The sequence below is a fragment of the Triticum dicoccoides genome, chromosome 7B, assembly GCF_002162155.2.
Source record: "Triticum dicoccoides isolate Atlit2015 ecotype Zavitan chromosome 7B, WEW_v2.0, whole genome shotgun sequence".
Classification (NCBI taxonomy): Eukaryota; Viridiplantae; Streptophyta; class Magnoliopsida; order Poales; family Poaceae; genus Triticum; species Triticum dicoccoides.
The window spans coordinates 59806642-59826240 of NC_041393.1; positions in this window are offsets into that span (position 1 = coordinate 59806642).

A 19599-nucleotide genomic window follows, 5' to 3' on the forward strand; every position below is an offset into this window, starting at 1 on the left:
AGGAACTGGAGAAGCTTGAGGGATTTTCCGTGAGGGCACTGATGAGCTTGGCCGTGAGGGCATTGCTGAGATCGGAGGTTTGCGAGCAGGCTTGTTGGGCATAGCCTTCTTGCTTGTGGTAGCCTCAGCAGCGGCAGCAGCAGAAGCTTCATTGAATTTCCTCACTGCTTCTTTGGCCTATTTGGCCAACTTGGCTTGACGCTTGGCCCATTCATCAGCATAATCCTCACCACGTTTGATGCTTGTGGGATCAACTCTTTGGCCAGGTGCCAATGGAGGTCTTGGGCAAGGAGGGTTTAGAGCGAATTTATTCATAAATTTTGGAGTAACATATCTGTACTCCCTCCATTCCCGTGCCCATCTTCGTTCCATTTTCTATATGTGCACCTTGCGCTCATTCTTTTTTCCTTCCCATGAGTTGCCTCATCAGGCGTGCAGTACCCTACATAAATGTCAGCAGGGATCTCAAAAGCAGTGTTGACTTCCAGTTTCTTTCCTCCCTTCTGAGGTCTTTTGCCATCTGCCTTTCTCTTTAGCTGAGGAATTTGAACTATTGAGTTTTCTGAAGAAGTATGCAACTTTTCTTCGAGGAATGCTCCAAATGAGTTAAGTTGATGAGAACCTAGTGATTCAGCAGCAGACATGTGTACCTGTGAACAGAGTATAGGTGCGAAGAATTTGGAGGGTAGATAAGAAGGGTAGTAGCTAGGTTGGCGCAGCGTCGGTTTGGTCACATGTAGTTCGACATATTGTAGTGTTTCTAGCAAGATGCCCGTGCATTGCACAAAGTTGATGGAAAAGGTAATCACAACTTATAATTTGACGGATGGAGTACTAGTTACAGTGACGCATATAACCGCCTCCAAATGTGAGAAAAGGGATCGCACATGTCTGTATTGACTGGAACGAGAATGCAATAGCGCAATAAGAATTAAGGCCACGATGATGCAATCACAGTGGTGGTTACAGGAGGCAAGAATAAGATGCATCCATCAATGTATGACCTCCTCCTCCTCGACTCAGTGCGCTGGGCCACCGACCGGCGGCTTAGCAGCCGCCGCTTTTATGGCGAGGTCAAGGTGCTTCTCAGCAAAGGCATCCAATGCTTCCAGCCGATTAAGGAAGGCCAACGTCGTAGCATCCTCACCGGACTTGTAGATACCTATTTACACGACTAACTCGTACACGTGGATGTGTAGGTCGACGAATTCTTGCAGGGCGAGGCGCTTTGCAGCGAGCGCAACCTCCAGGTGGACATTCTTCGTTGCGTTGGCGGGCAGTCGTAGGGCCACGAGTGCTTGAAAGAGGTTCCGGCCATGTAGGCTGATTAGGGTGGCAGGCAATGAGGAGCTTGGGCGCGCATGCTGGACGAGTATGGCGATGTCGTCCGCGAGCTTCTTGACAATGGTGAACTTGTTAATGGTGGCAATGATCATCTGGTCCAACTGAGAGTCATAGATGGCGTCGACGCTGGCCATCCACCAGCCGGTCACCAACACCGTCTGGAGACGATCCTCGACGCCATGCCGTAGGCCGGCGTCATGGACCATCTGGCTTAGCCGCTGGCCGCTCGCGTGCATCCCCGCCATGGGTATGGAGTGAGCACTTTTGCACTTAGTGTTGGTGCTTAGGTGCGTACGATGTGGTATATGCATTGGAACGAAGGGGCGCCTTTATATGAGTGCAAACTGCGTTGCTAACTAAGGAGGATGCACCATTGGCCGTTCAATATTTTGGGAACCACTACCTTCTCCCTCATCTACATTAAAACCGTATCAGGAACTGCGCCGCCCGCTGTCAAATCGAATAGTAATGTCCGCCCGCTGCACGCTCGGCTGAACACGCCTCCTCGCCTCCATCAAACGCCCCCGTTAAACCCGCATGCAAACCGAGAAATCTTGTATTTTAAGTACTGCGTGGGTTCCACTGTCAGTATAGTGTGTACATGACTTGCAGGCTGGCTACAGATTTGTACAGAAAGTTAAAAAGAAACAAACCCATCATTAATCTTGTATTCTAAGTACTCTGTGGGTTCCACGGTTAGTACAGTAGCGAAAGAAGTATATATTAAATATAGTTTATATCTCTGCTTTGTACTTCTCTCTACTCTTCTAAAAACAGAGTTGGTGATGATGGTGGGCCTGGCATCCTGCAATATAAGCCATCCAATTTATATCTGACTGATAGGAAGTAAACTATGGAAATTTTGCAAAAAGATACCCACACCCCTCTCCACATTTGCAAATAAGGCCTTCCCTCGTTCATCCTTTTCTCCCACAAGATAAACTTCTCATACTAGTAAGGTACACATGCATTGCACGCATGATTTGGCAACCAAATTATGAATAAATACCACATTATAGCATGTACGCTTTGAGTCATATATGCATGATGTAGATGTTTGTTTAATTATTATAGTTCATCTCATCAAAATCAATTGGTGTTTATAAAAAAGCTAATCTATTTAAAGATTCATGGAATTGTGTGTTGTAAAGCATAAAGTAAAAACAAAATGATGGCAATTCATCTAGAAAAAATGGGGCAATTATGATATGGAAGATTCTAGAACAATGGAGAAGTGCTTGTGTTTTGAGGTTTGTGCATTATGCTTAAGTTCAACTATGGAGTCTTCTAGACTGTACATGTGGCAAACCCTGGTGGAATGTAGATGATATCCAACAGCCAGTAGTGCTCGAATTTGCCATCTCTGCACCGTCGGATTGGCTTCATCCAATGACCATATTTCAAAGTTATTCACACACTATATTGGGGTATAGACAAATGCATCTTGATGTTCCGTGCAACGCATGGGTATCTTGCTAGTAATATAAAAATCTAAAGTTAAAGACAGAATTCGAACTCAGGTCATCACGTTGCGAGCATCCGACGCTAACCAGTCCATCACATGTTCGTTGTGGACGATGCTGGAGATATATCTCTATGTCTATTCCTATACTCCCCCTGTTCCTTAATATTTGTCTTTTTCAGATTTGAAATGGGCTACCACATACGGATGTGTATATAGACATAGTTTAGAGTGTAGATTCACTCATTTTGCTCCGTATGTAGTCACTTGTTGAAATGTCTAAAAAGACAAATATTTAGGAACGGAGGGAGTAGAAAAATAGAGTTTGTGATGATGGTGTGCCTGCCATCCTGCAACATAGGCCGTCAGATTTATATCTAACGGATAGGAAGGAAACTATGTCAATTTTGCAAAGAGATACCCACACCACTCTCCACATTTGCAAATAAGGCCTTCCTTCGTTCATCTGTTTGTCTCACAAGATAAACTACTTATACAAATGCATCTTGATGTTTTGTGCAACGCACGTGCATCTAACTAGTTTCTTTTAAAATAGTTACTATGATAATTGGGTTGAAGTGATATATTGTATGTTTGCCCTGAATGATCTCAGATTCACTAGTAGCAACAGAGAAAAGGTTGCCTTGTTAATTAACAGAAAACAGGGTGAAAACTATCACACGAGGCCAGTAAAAACGAGGCACACTAGGTTCAGCGTCATCGTCACTACAACTGTGCGCGTGCGAGAAGTCTACATATCGAGGGGGCTACGGAGAGAAAGACATGTCGAGTGTGTGTGAGCGAGGCACATAGACACAACTAGTGTGTGTGTGTGTGTGCTTGAGAGAGAAACCAATTGATGGATTACTATCAAGATCGAGGTGTGTGTGTGTGTACGTGCGGTAGGCACAGAGGCACACCTAGTGTGTGTGTGTATGTGTGTTTGAGAGAGAAGCGAGTAGATAGATTACTATCAAGATCGAGGTGCCACCCTACTCCTTTGGTGTTGGGTAGTGTGTGTGTGAGAGAGAGAGAGAGAGAGAAGCCAGTAGATAGATTAGTATCAAGATCGAGGTGTTACCCTACTCCTTCGGTGTCGGGAAGTGTGTGTGTGGAGGTGGGGGAGGGGGGCAGTGACACTTAGATATAGGGAGAAGGAGTTTGTGTGACACAAATCTATATTAAGTGATAGGTAGATAGCATGTGTGCGAGGCATACTTAAAGCATCACAGAGATAAACAAGCGGTGTGCATGCAAGTGCTGGAAAAAAATTGAAGAGAGAAAGAATGTCTACACTTTGTGTTTGTGTGTGTGTGTGTGTGTGTGTGTGAGAGAGAGATAGAGAGAGAGAGACAAAGAGCGAAATCTCAAAACAAAAGGTCCTCTGCTGGATCCCATCGCATGTATTCATATGGTTCCAAGACTCAAAAGACGATGTAGATTTTGGCCTTCAAGTAAATAATAACCTCCGTCGTCTTTTTAGTCACGGAACCATATGAATACCTACAATGTGATCCAGCTCGAGTTAACCATAGGCATACCTCCGTCGTCTTTTGAGTCCCGGAACCATATGAATACCTACAATGTGATCCAGCTCAAGTTAACCATAGGCATATGTGTGGAGACATAATTATACTTTGATACATTAGTGGCGGTGGGTGGGAGGAATTAAAGGGGTGGGCATGTTCGACAGAGAGAGCGTGTGTGTTTCTATGTGAGAGACTTGTAGGACGGGGTAGAAAGACGAATTCTAACTTTTACGGAGGGAGAGAAATACATGAAGTGCGCGTGCGTGATTCCGATGCCCACGGAGAAATGAGATATGTATGCGTGTGGGAGAGATTGCCCAATTCATTCACATATCACTACCTAGCGATCATGGACGTGCATCGCTTTAACATAAATCAACATCTACTTCATATAGTGGCCAAAGATACAATATCGATTAAACGCTATAAAGATTGGACACTCACATATCAATTTTTTTTTCTAAATAATCCTTTTCAATTGTGCATGCCAAAGTTACACTAATGTTTCTTCAAACAACCAATGTAGCTATCATTTACATGCACCATTGTTAGTCTTGCATTCAGATTCATTAGTCTTGGATAATTTAAGGTTCTATTATGAAGTAATACATGTAATATTCATATATGAATTCAACGGGCACGCAATCTATGAAATGGAGGCTATGTAATCATATGAGGTAACACTTTTAAGTAGCGGCCTACAATATCCATTTCTTTTGTGTGACTACAATATCCATTTCTTTTTGTGCGCCTCTACAATAACACGTCAATGCATTATGTTTAAAGTAAATAACCAATGACACTAAATTATATATTTACACGAGAAATACATAGGCTGAGCGTTTGATCCCTTTTTTTGAACGTGCCTCTACACTCGTACGATTGGCCGCGCCTGTGGGAACGTCCAAGTTATCAGTGCATCATCCCGAGTTATTGTCTTTTTTTCTGGGGTGGACTTCACACCAGTTATTAACTGCTGACATGTGCCCCGTGTACACAGTCTCGCATGACCTTCCTTCTAGCACTATCCAAAATTAGTTGAAACTGGATACGAACGATCCCGCGGGTGGCAAAATCTCCCACCTCCTTCTAAATTTTTTGCCACCTAGTCTTTAGCATCCGAAATTCCCCTTTCGTCCTTGGTGCACGGAGAACAATAGTTACAATATGGCACTCATTTACATAATAGGTCGGGGCTGCTTTGGTAACTTCCGGTTCCCCCACTATACGGCACCCCATTTCCTCTCCCCTCCCGCAAAAACGAACAACAGCACCAGAGCATCTTACATCATGTCGTCCGTACTTCATCGGACTTTCTACCCCTCCCCTCTCGAAACCCGACTGCCCATCCACCGGCGTACCAGAGCCCATTCACTTCCAGCGGTGTCCACCTCGCCAGATCTGCTTCTACAGGCGCACCTACCCCTCCCACCCCCTAGAAACAAGTAGACTACTCATACATCACCGTACCACAACCCATTCAGTGTCGGCCTTGTTCACAGCGCCGGATCTGCTTCGCCGGTACTCTCGTCAACTACAGCGCATCTGTAGTGGATCCTTCATACTCCCCACCGGAGACGCTTCATCCACACCCTCCCGGAGCCGCCCCACCAACGCCCCCGTCGACGGCCTCTGATCCTCTTCGCCGAGACCTTCCTCAACCCTATCGGATCCGCTTCGCCAACACCATTGTCAACCCTACTGGAGCCGCTTCGCCGACACCATCGTCAACCCTACTGGAGTAGCTTCGCCTATACCATTCTCAACCCTATCAGGGCCGCTTTGCCAATGGACAAGTCCACGGCCTTAGATCCCCTTCGTCGCACCGTCGTCCAACCTACCAGAGCAACTTCTGACGCCTCGTCCATGACCGTAGATCTGCATCGTCGACACTATCCCAAACCCAACCACCGGAGTAGCTTCATCGATGCCCTCATCCACGGCCTCAGATTCGTTTCGCCCACACCGTAGTCCACCCTACCAGAGCTGCTCCACAAACACCCTACTCGATGGTTCTAGATCTCGTTACCAGACCCCGACAGCCAGCGCAACATCATCACCCTTATGTTTCTAACCTAATTCCCACTGTCTGGCAAGATGCCAAGCAGCCGCCACGGCCTAGGTACTTGTCAGCTTTAAACCCGTCCAGCATCACCTGCCAGATATACTTGAAATATACTAACAGGTCGCTATACATGTTATTCAGCTAGCAAATACTACAAGGATGATGTTTCTTCTGGATCTAACAGCTTGGCCAACCAAGATCCTGGACTGAGGCATTGCTATGATCTTGTAAGTGTGTATCTCTTTCTTGTATTGTTGTGTGCCTGCCAGCGTGCTTTGCTAGGATCTTCGACCAGTAATCCCTTTGTGTAGTGTAACACCCACGATGCGGCTATATCTCCCACGTGTCGAAGCACGACTTAGAGGCATAACCGCATTGTGGTTTTGTCGCAAGAAGGGTCATCTTCACACAATCCCATGTAATGAACAAGAATGGGATAAAGAGTTGGCTTACAATCGCCACTTCACACAATAAACATATAATTAATCATACATCAATCAGAGTACACACACATAGTCCAAGTACGGACAAAGCCAAAAGAAAAGAAGATAACCCAACTGCTAGATCCCCGATCGTCCCAACTGGGCTCCACTACTGATCAACAAAAAAAACAAAACATAGCAACGACCAAGGTCTTCGTTGAGCTCCCATCTGAGCTCGGTTGCGTCACCTGCACTGGTATCATCGGCACCTGCAACTGTTGTGATAGTATCTCGTGAGTCACGAGGACTCATCAATCTCAAAACCCGCGAGATCAAGACTATATAAGCTTAAGGGAAAGGAAGGGGTAAAGTGGTGAGGTTGCAGCAGCGAGTAAGCATATATGGTGGCTAACATACGCAAATAAGAGCGAGAAGAGAGCAAAAGGAACGGTCGTGAACTAGCAATGATCAAGAAGTGATCCTGAACTCCTACTTACGTCAAACATAACCCAAAACCGTGTTCACTTCCCGGACTCCGCCGAGAAGAGACCATCACGGCTACACACACGGTTGATGCGTTTTAATTCGGATCTGGTGTCAAGTTATCTACAGTCGGACATTAACAAATTCCCATCTGCCTATAACCGCAGGCACGGCTTTCGAAAGATTATACCCTGCAGGGGTGTCCCAACTTAGCCCATGACAAGCTCTCGCGATCAACGAAGGAATAGACCTTCTCCCAGGAAGACCCGATCAGACTCGGAATCCCGGTTTACAAGACATTTCGACAATGGTAAAACAAGACCAGCAAAGCCTCCCGATGTGCCGACAAATCCCGATAGGAGCTGCACATATCTTGTTCTCAGGGCACACCGGATGAGACATCCTACGAGTAAAAGCAGCCCTCAAGTTTCCCCAAGGTGGCCCCGCAGTCTACTCAGTTCGGACCAACACTCGAAGGAGCACTGGCCTGGGGGGGGGGGAGGTTAAAATAAAGATGACCCTTGAGTCTGCAGAACCCAAGGGAAAAAGGCTTAGGTGGCAAATGGTAAAACCAAGGTTGGGCCTTGCTGGAGGTGTTTTATTCAAAGCGAACTGTCAAGGGGGTCCCATAAATCACCCAACCGCGTAAGGAACGCAAAATCCGGGAACATAACACCGGTATGACGGAAACTAGGGCGGCAAGAGTGGAACAAAACACCAGGCATAAGGCCGAGTCTTCCACCCTTTACCAAGTATATAGATGCATTAATTAAATAAGAGATATTGTGATATCCCAAAATAATCCTGTCCATCATAGAGCAATCTTCAACTTCACCTGCAACTAACAATGCTATAAGAGGGGCTGAGCAAAGCGGTAACATAGCCAAACAACGGTTTGCATAGGAAAGGTGTCAGAGGTTAGAGGCTGACATGGCAATATGGGAGGCATGGTAAACAAGTGATAGGTAATGCAGCACAGCGATAGAACGAAGCAACTAGCAAGCAAAGATAGAAGTGATATCAAGGGTAATGGTCATCTTGCCTGAAATCCCGCAAGGAAGAAGAACCAGTCCAAGAAGAAGACAAACGGACGTAGTCGAACGAATGCTCACAACTCCGGAACGAAACCGAAGCTAACGAGAGAAGCAAACCGGAAAGAAGCAAACAACATGGTAAACAACCATCACATAATCATGGCATGATGCACAAACAAGTATGATGCATGTCTGGTTTAAAAAGGCATGGCATGGCAATATGCACAAACAACACTACAAGTTAAGTGGAGCATCAATATGCAACGAGTTGCATATTGACGAAACACCACATCAATTATTTAGTTTCTCTCTCGATTATGTACACAACAATATTAAATGTTATTAAGCATGGCAAGAGGTGAAGCATAACTGAACTAACTATTTAGGCAAGTTTAAATGAGGCCGGAAACAACAAACAACAATTCCGGAAAATCCCCATATGTCATTTAGCAATTAAGGCAAACAACAATTTTAAGCATTTTAATTGTTGTTATCATGATGCAGATGACATATGCAAGTTTTATGCAATTTTTATGAAAACGTTAACATGAGCATGAAACGAGGCATTTGTCACCATGGCGGAATGAAAAGGGTGCCACGGCGGTGAAACGAAAATGGTGCCACGGCGGCGAAACGAAAATGGTGCCACGGCAACATATCCGAAAATGATGCCACGGCAACATATCGGTTCCGGTAGCTCACGGAGATACCGGTGCAAAAAGAAGTGAGCGTGAGCGAGTCATGCAAGATGGTGGGGTGATCCCGGCTTCCGGGTTCCCATGGGACGGTGGCATGGCAAAAGAGGGGCATCGCAAGGACAAACGGGCACGGTGCAAACATATGGTACATCTCATACAACACAAGCATTCGGTCCACGGCGTCGTCTCGGGTTATACCTTTGAAGCGAGCGTTTCCGGGCGGTTCGGGTTCGGAGCGATGTAGAGGAAGTAGGCGTTCACGGGACGTCGTGGAAGCAGTTATTCACGGGGCAACGGTAGTTGTACACGGACGTCGTGGAAGTAGTCATACACGGGTCTTCGAGCGACGGTAGATGGTACACGTTTTTCGTAGAAGTCTGGGGTCGTCGGTAGAGGTACTTGTCGCATCACCGTGTAGTCGATCTTGGCAAGCGATGGTCGTCGTGGTACTTGGCAAATCCACGTAGTCGAACATGGGTTGTAGTGGAACTTGCTCGTTGTGTAGTTGAACACAAGGTTCCTCGGGGGATCGGTCTTGGCGATCCAGCGGCAGCAGCAAAGCGGTGTACGGGGCAACAATTGAAGGAGCTCCCGGCGACGCATGGAAAACCATTGAGTCTTGGCAGTCCTGGCTACATGCGCGGACACACGAGATGGTGCAGGGCAGCGTCGGACAAGCCGTTGGGCACGAGGCGAAGCAGAGGACGGGGAAGCCGGAGGTGGCCCTCCTGGTGGTCGCCGACGGTGGCGGGTGGCGATGGGAGGAATGGGCGGTCTCGCGGAACGGAGGCGCGGGGCGACATGGACGAAGTGGCCGCGGGGCTCGGTGCAGATGAGGAAGGAGGGCGGCAGCGCTCCTGGTCGCAGCGACCGGAGGGGCGGCGGGGCATGGCGCTGCGTGGGAACAAGGGGAGAAGCCGGCTGATGCGGAGGAGGAGGCACGGCCGCAGGCGATGGAGGGCCGCCGGTGTTGGCCGTCCCGGTGGTGTTGCCGAGGCCGGGCGCGGGGGCTGATGGAACGGGGCGCAACGCGAGAAGTGCCATGGGAGGCGCGCTCGGGAGGAGGGGTCTCGCTCCTCTCTCTTTCTCTGTGGAAGGGGGCACGAGCGAGGGAGAGGGAGAGATCGAGAGGAGGGAGGCGAGGGGATCGAGGGGAGCGGCCGTGAGAGGATCGGGCGCAGGGAGCTCGTTCCCTGGTTCGATGCGTGTGTAGGCGGCGCTGGCAGGGACCGAGAGGGAGAGAGATGGATCGAGGGGATCGGGCAGAGCTGCGGCTAGGGTTAGGAGGGAGTTAGGTGGGCTGGCCTAGTGGGCTGGCTCCAGCTCTCTTCTCCCTCTCTCTTATATTTTCTTAAATAGAAAAGCCTAGAGAGAAGGAAAAAGAAGAGGGGGGTTAGGGAAAGAAAATGCGCAAGGGGATAATTTTCCCGGACTCACAAAAATGAGTTTGATCCAAGAAAAATAGGAATGGCCAAGATTGCAAGATGTAAAGCCGAACTGATTTGAATTTAATTCAAATGGGTTTGAACGGAAGTGAGGGTTTGGGAAGGTCCAAAAATGTTCAGATTTTTGGTGGAGCTCCGGAAAATGATGAAATAATTTATAGGCAGAGTTGGAGACCAAGAATTAAGATAATAAAGGCATTGGGATATTTTGCAAGTGTGTTATGGTGATTCCAAAACAATGGAATATTTTATTATAGCTCCCTAAATATCGGGAGGGTATGTTATAAAGAGAAGTCACCATGTAAGTTCCCTCGGTTTAAATAGATCAAAAGATCTATGCAATTTATTTAGTTGAGTTTTAAAATTAATGATATGATGGCATGATGACATGATGCAATGCAAAAATAAAAGAGCAAGCACAAAAGAAACACACGGCGAAACTCGGAAACCCTGGAAGTCTTCTGAAGCGTCGGTCTCGGGGCGTTACAACACTCCACCACTACGAGAGGATCTTGTCCCGAGATCTAGGCTGGCACCGGAGAGAAACGGAAGAGGAAGAGAAGAGGTAAAACTAAGTTGATTCTTCGACAAAAGAGTGAAACCAAAGAACCTTGAGAGGTTGAAAAGTTGAAAGAAAGGACATAATAGAGTTGAACACAATTGAGAGCACTGCGGTAGAACAAATAGAAACAAGGAATACTATTTGAACCTTGGAGGTTGCAAAGCTATGAATGACGAGTATAATGGACAAGAAGGAATTGGACCCGCTCTGGTTAAAACGAGATAAACAAGGAACAAGGAAGATCAAAATCGGACAGCACTCCGGTTGAAAAGAGATGCAGGACTTGATAAGATGAAAAGAACTTGAAGAGATGACACAACATTCCGGTTGAATGGTTAAGCATGAAAAGAACATGATCCTCAATTCGAGAAGATGAGTGAAGAGAGCAACATCACAATGCCTCCGGAACAAAAGAATAGAAGCTAGATTGTTGGAAAGAAAAGAACGGAGAAGAAAAATGCCAACTTCTACCACAAATGAGCTTGGAAAGCATCCTTCCAAGAAGGTTATGACGGAGTTGTTGGAAACCAACAACGAAACGAATAAGCTTGTAGTGGGCTTATGGAAAACATCTCAAAATTATGAGGTGACAACCAGCCACTAACGGAAACAATTGCTTGCTTGAGATCAACGAAGAGATGAAAACTGCTTTTGCCGAGAGGATAGGAGAAAAACTTGGACCATTGATAAGCACCACAATACAAAATTCCTGAGGGAAGGCTTTAGGTGAAATCTATACCAAGATAATTCCAACGAAGAGATTAATTGATTTAAAATACCTCATTCTTGACAACATATGAATCATGAAACATGAAGGAAATTGTCAAGAGTGACATAACACCACCTCAAAAGATAAGGTAGGAAGAATTGCACTTCGGATGCAAGAAGAAGAATACTTGAACTCCTCAAAACAAAACATGTGTTGAGCACCATGTTTATTTTAGAGTATAGCTTGGCGGATCGTAACTTCGAAAGAAATCTTGAAGAACAATTGAAGAATGAAAGGAATCCTTGACGAACCATCATGTAGAGCCTCCATGAAGAACTCCGGTAATAAAAGAATGATAGAAAGGAAGAGAAATTGAAAGCACAAGGTGAAGCCTTGCAATGATTTAGATGGATCTTCGCGATGATATAACCGAGAGAACTTGGAACTCCGGAAAGAAAAGATGAACACTAGAACCGAGAATTACTTCATCATGAACAATCTCCGGAAGAAAATAATTGAATCACCTCGAGGAAATAAGAATAAGATTTACTGTATGCTTATCCTTCATCAACTTAAATTGATGACAAGCAATGGATTAGGCATACTACTTATTCCCGTAGAAAGGATTAAGAGAGATATAGCGTAAACATGAGAAGGTATTGATGGAACCACCGTGTAGGATTGGAAACAACAAATGAATTGATATGATAACGAAGGAAGTGAAATGTTGAAAGAACCACCGTAAGAACTGAAAATGAACATAGCAAAGGCACAATTCACTGGGAAGAATTGGAAAAGGAATGAAGATACTTGAGGGGATTTAAATACATGAGAACAAAGAGCTCATGAACTGATTAGAGGGTATTTGAACGATTCACCGGAAGAATTCAAGAACAAGAGTTGCAGGTTGAGAATGAGTAATATTCAGAAATGATTATCAAGAAAGGAAGCAACTCCTGAAATGCGTCGGATGGTTGGAAAGAATTCTCACAATAGAACGCAATTATGAGAGGATGGTATAAAGCTAGAACCACGAATCTTTGGAAGAAAGGGTAATGATTTAAGAGGAACTGTTCTTCGGTCTTCAAAATTCGAGAATGACAACGAGAAACACCACCATGAATTGTTGAGACACTTCGGAACAAAGAAGAATAGAAACGATGAACCAATGATGAAATATTTTGAAAGCGAACTTGGAGAAAGAATATGACTGATGAAAATTCATTCTTACGTCAACCTTGGAAATGAATTTGAGAATCGCTCCTGATAATTAGAAGGGTCAGGTAAGATCTTGGGAAAAGACATGTGGGTTAGGGCCCACTCAAAAGGAAAACACTGATGAAGGATTGCTTGAAATAGAGGTTACACCGGTAGAATTAAATGGCTTGAATGAGATAAAATCCTCCTAATAGCTTGAACGGATCTTGATAATGGAGACACAAATCTTCTGAGATATCCTCGGCACTTCAGATATGAAGAGAGAGAGGTGAACGATTATGAGATGCACCGGCATGGGATAGCATTTGAACGAGGATAAGGATATGATCAACACCGAAAGCTTGAATTGAATCCATCGGAGAAGAAAAATAACGAAGAATGACAAACTTGAAACTCCGTTAGTATCTTCTTGAGAATCACCTTGAAGAAAAAGGGTGGGAGGGCGGGAAAACAAAGGCAACTTGGGGCAGATGGAATGGATACCGTTGAGAAAACTTAGAATTGATCTTGCGAATGTTGAAATGTTCGGATCCACTTGAAGAGAAGCACACCGGTCGGAAAGAATTGACATGACAATCTCGATGATGAAGAAGGATTAGTATTCACATAACAATATGAGAACACCATTTAGGGAAGGTATGGATTCAACATTTGACTTCGAAGCAACTCGAATACCACAAATAAAACAAAACAAAGGATTTGGCTTGCAGAATAAGCCAGAACAAACATATGATAGAGATTTCGTCCGAAGTTTTCGTGGTGGGGCCCACACGGGCTCGAGTGTACAACACCATCATGTACAAGGCAGTGCACATGACATACAAAGTGTCCCCGAACCAGCATAGCCAAGGGTTCTTTAAGACACAACGAGACCACTACAAAAACGACCGTGGAAAGGCGGACCACTAGACGTCAAACCCCAATCTCATATCATGCATCTGTCGAAAAGATATTCTAGGAGCTACTTGAATTCCCACCTATAAAACTCCCAAAACTTTCTGGTTATGCAATCTAGTGTTGGGGATACAGGGGAAGTAATATATATCTCACCCAAAACTAACATTCCCTACATCCAAGCTGTATCCATCCGTCAACACATAACCAAGAAACCTTCGGAAATCGTGTACCTCAACCTTCGAAAAGCATCCGTTACACGAGTTATGGCAATACTCTCGAGCTTGCCCCAGTACTGGGTTATCGAGGTTATCTCACCAACAACTGCATAAAAGAGATTTTCAATGTCGGCAAAACTCAGGTATTCCAGAACTGCAACGATAAAATTGTGACGACAACACCTCGGAGCTCAACTCCCCGGGACAATGCCACATAAATAGATAGGAGGCACCAAGAACAATGTTCTTGTCACAAAACCATCGGAATGATTCCAAGATACCCGTGTGATCCTAAAAAATTTTTTAGTGAAAATTTGAGGAGAGGAAAGACAAAACATCTACGTTAGGAGACCTCACCAGAGCGACGAAGGGACTGAGGAGTAAAAAGAATCCTACTCTCCGATATATATAATCCTAAGACTCAAACTTTTTTTTCTAGACTCAACAATGCCAGCAAACAATCAAGCAGGGGGCTCCTAAGTCGGGGATGGCTCTGATTACCAACTTGTAACACCCACGATGCGGCTATATCTCCCACGTGTCGAAGCACGACTTAGAGGCATAACTGCATTGTGGTTTTGTCGCAAGAAGGGTCATCTTCACACAATCCCATGTAATGAACAAGAATGGGGAAAAGAGTTGTCTTACAATCGCCACTTCACACAATAAACATATAATTAATCATACATCAATCAGAGTACACACACATAGTCCGACTACGGACAAAGCCAAAAGAAAAGAAGATAACCCAACTGCTAGATCCCCGATCGTCCCAACTGGGCTCCACTACTGATCAACAAAAAAACAAAACATAGCAACGACCGAGGTCTTCGTTGAGCTCCCATCTGAGCTCGGTTGCGTCACCTGCACTGGTATCATCGGCACCTGCAACTGTTGTGATAGTATCTGGTGAGTCACGAGGACTCAGCAATCTCAAAACCCGTGAGATCAAGACTATATAAGCTTAAGGGAAAGGAAGGGGTAAAGTGGTGAGGTTGCAGCAGCGACTAAGCATATATGGTGGCTAACATACGCAAATAAGAGCGAGAAGAGAGCAAAAGGAACGGTCGTGAACTAGCAATGATCAAGAAGTGATCCTGAACTCCTACTTACGTCAAACATAACCCAAAACCGTGTTCACTTCCCGGACTCCGCCGAGAAGAGACCATCACGGCTACACACACGGTTGATGCGTTTTAATTCGGATCTGGTGTCAAGTTATCTACAACCGGACATTAACAAATTCCCATCTGCCTATAATCGCAGGCACGGCTTTCGAAAGATTATACCCTGCAGGGGTGTCCCAACTAAGCCCATGACAAGCTCTCGTGATCAACGAAGGAATAGACCTTCTCCCAGGAAGACCCGATCAGACTCGGAATCCCGGTTTACAAGACATTTCGACAATGGTAAAACAAGACCAGCAAAGCCTCCCGATGTGCCGACAAATCCCGATAGGAACTGCACATATCTCGTTCTCAGGGCACACCGGATGAGACATCCTACGAGTAAAACCAGCCCTCAAGTTTCCCCAAGGTGGCCCCGCAGTCTACTCAGTTCGGACCAACACTCGAAGGAACACTGGCACCGGGGGGGGGGGAGTTAAAATAAAGATGACCCTTGAGTCTGCAGAACCCAAGGGAAAAATGGCTTAGGTGGCAAATGGTAAAACCAAGGTTGGGCCTTGCTGGAGGAGTTTTATTCAAAGCGAACTGTCAAGGGGGTCCCATAAATCACCCAACCGCGTAAGGAACGCAAAATCCGGGAACATAACACCGGTATGACGGAAACTAGGGCGGCAAGAGTGGAACAAAACACCAGGCATAAGGCCGAGTCTTCCACCCTTTACCAAGTATATAGATGCATTAATTAAATAAGAGATATTGTGATATCCCAAAATAATCCTTTCCATCATAGAGTAATCTTCAACTTCACATGCAACTAACAATGCTATAAGAGGGGCTGAGCAAAGCGGTAACATAGCCAAACAACGGTTTGCATAGGAAAGGTGTCAAAGGTTAGAGGCTGACATGGCAATATGGGAGGCATGGTAAACAAGTGATAGGTAACGCAGCACAGCGATAGAATGAAGCAACTAGCAAGCAAAGATAGAAGTGATATCAAGGGTAATGGTTATCTTGCTTGAAATCCCGCAAGGAAGAAGAACGAGTCCAAGAAGAAGACAAACAGACGTAGTCGAACGAATCCTCACAACTCCGGAACGAAACCGAAGCTAACGAGAGAAGCAAACCGGAAAGAAGCAAACAACATGGTAAACAACCATCACATAATCATGGCATGATGCACAAACAAGTATGATGCATGTCCGGTTTAAAAAGGCATGGCATGGCAATATGCACAAACAACACTACAAGTTAAGTGGAGCATCAATATGCAACGAGTTGCATATTGACGAAACACCACATCAATTATTTAGTTTCTCTCTCGATTATGTACACAACAATATTAAATGTTATTAAGCATGGCAAGAGGTGAAGCATAACTGAACTAACTATTTAGGCAAGTTTAAATGAGGCCGGAAACAACAAACAACAATTCCGGAAAATCCCCATATGTCATTTAGCAATTAAGGCAAACAACAATTTTAAGCATTTTAATTGTTGTTATCATGATGCGGATGACATATGCAAGTTTTATGCAATTTTATGAAAACGTTAACATGGGCATGAAATGAGGCATTTGTCACCATGGCGGAACGAAAAGGGTGCCACGGCGGCGAAACAAAAATGGTGCCACGGCGGTGAAACGAAAATGGTGCCACGGCAACATATCCGAAAATGATGCCAACATATCGGTTCCGGTAGCTCACGGAGATACCGGTGCAAAAGGAAGTGAGCGTGAGCGAGTCATGCAAGATGGTGGGGTGATCCCGGCTTCCGGGTTCGCACGGGACGGTGGCATGGCAAAAGAGGGGCATCGCAAGGACAAACGGGCACGGTGCAAACATATGGTACATCTCATACAACACAAGCATTCGGTCCACGGCGGTCATCTCGGGTTATACCTTTGAAGCGAGCATTTCCGGGCGGTTCGGGTTCGGAGCGGTGTAGAGGAAGTAGGCGTTCACGGGACGTCGTGGAAGCAATTATTCACGGGGTGACGGTAGTTGTACACGGACGTCGTGGAAGTAGTCGTACACGGGTCTTCGAGCGACGGTAGATGGTACACGTTTTTCGTAGAAGTCCGTGGTCGTCGGTAGAGGTACTTGTCGCATCACCGTGTAGTCGATCTTGGCAAGCGATGGTCGTCGTGGTACTTGGCGAATCCACGTAGTCGAACATGGGTTGTAGTGGAACTTGCTCGTTGTGTAGTTGAACACAAGGTTCCTCAGGGGATCGGTCTTGGCGATCCAGCGGCAGCAGCAAAGCGGTGTACGGGGCAACAATTGGAGGAGCTCCCGGCGACGCATGGAAAACCATTGAGTCTTGGCAGTCCTGGCTACACGCGCGGACACACGAGCTGGTGCAGGGCAGCGTCGGACAAGCCGTTGGGCACGAGGCAAAGCAGAGGACGGGGAAGCCGGAGGTGGCCCTCCTGGTGGTCGCCGACGGCGGTGGGTGGCGATGGGAGGAACGGGCGGTCTCGCGGAACGGAGGCGCGGGGTGACATGGACGAAGTGGCCGCGGGGCTCGGTGCAGATGAGGAAGGAGGGCGGCAGCGCTCCTGGTAGCAGCGACCGGAGGGGCGACGGGGCATGGCGCTGCGTGGGAACGAGGGGAGAAGCCGGCTGATGCGGAGGAGGAGGCACGGCCGCAGGCGATGGAGGGCCGCCGGAGTTGGCCGTCCCGATGGTGTTGCCGCGGCCGGGCGTGGGGGATGATGGCATGGGGCGCGACGCGAGAAGTGCCATGGGAGGCGCGCTCGGGAGGAGGGGTCTCGCTCCTCTCTCTTTCTCTATGGAAGGGGGCACGAGCGAGGGAGAGGGAGAGATCGAGAGGAGGGAGGCGAGGGGATCGAGGGGAGCGGCCGCGAGAGGATCGGGCGCAGGGAGCTCGTCTCCCTGGTTCGATGCGTGTGTAGGCGGCGCTGGCAGGGACCGAGAGGGAGAGAGATGGATCGAGGGGATCGGGCAGAGCTGCGGCTAGGGTTAGGAGGGAGTTAGGTGGGCTGGCCTAGTGGGCTGGCTGCAGCTCTCTTCTCCCTCTCTCTTATATTTTCTTAAATAGAAAAGCCTAGAGAGAAGGAAAAAGAAGAGGGGGGTTAGGGAAAGAAAATGCGCAAGGGGATAATTTTCCCGGACTCACAAAAATGAGTTTGATCCAAGAAAAATAGGAATGGCCAAGATTGCAAGATGTAAAGTCGAACTGATTTGAATTTAATTCAAATGGGTTTGAACGGAAGTGAGGGTTTGGGAAGGTCCAAAAATGTTTGGATTTTTGGTGGAGCTCCGGAAAATGATGAAATAGTTTATAGGCAGAGTTGGAGACCAAGAATTAAGATAATAAAGGCATTGGGATATTTTGCAAGTGTGTTATGGTGATTCCAAAACAATGGAATATTTTATTATAGCTCCCTAAATATCGGGAGGGTATGTTATAAAGAGAAGTCACCATGTAAGTTCCCTCATTTTAAATAGATCAAAAGATCTATGCAATTTATTTAGTTGAGTTTTAAAATTAATGATATGATGGCATGATGACATGATGCAATGCAAAAATAAAAGAGCAAGCACAAAAGAAACACACAGCGAAACTCGGAAACCCTGGAAGTCTTCTGAAGCGTCGGTCTCGGGGCGTTACATGTAGACAATGATTTCTACTACTGGCTGCTAAATTTGATCTGTAGATGTCATACATGATACTTGCTGGAACATAAGTAGTACATTACACAAAATCGTAGGTGGCATGTAGGAATTCCAGTGCACTACATTAGGCTCCCTTAGAATGCCTGCTAGTCCAGCGCACAAAGTCATGGCTAGTTTATGCTATGCACACAATCATTAATTAGTGGTTTAAATATGCGCAAGGTATATGCAATGTATTATCATGTAGAGATGTCTGAAATTAGCCGTGTCAACTTCCAGATAGGGTTACACAATGAAAAAGTCCAAGATGTATTTGGCAATTTCATGGAACATCGCAAAAAAGGAGAGGCAGTAGTGAGCCTATACAGTGTGCTATGGTAGGTCACCCTAGCCCAGTTCTCTTGTAAGATTCTCCCATTGCAATCATCGTGACATGTTATTTGTATGTCAGTTCTGTTGGCCAAGTTTTAGGGATAGTTATTTCAAGTTATCCTAAGAAAATAAGCACCTTTGAATATAAAGCTCCAGGTAATAAGCCAACCAGTTCTTTTTCATAGCCTGACTTTTCAGCTTATCTGTGGTATGATCAGTGAAAAGTCTAGATTGCATTATATTTTGTCGTTTTGCTGTCCATATGAAAATTAATTTGACTTGCAAACATTAGAAATTGAACACAGTGCAGTAATTAATATGGTAGGAAAACATACCATAAATATTTTGTTCAAAATGCAAATACAAAGATACCATCTAC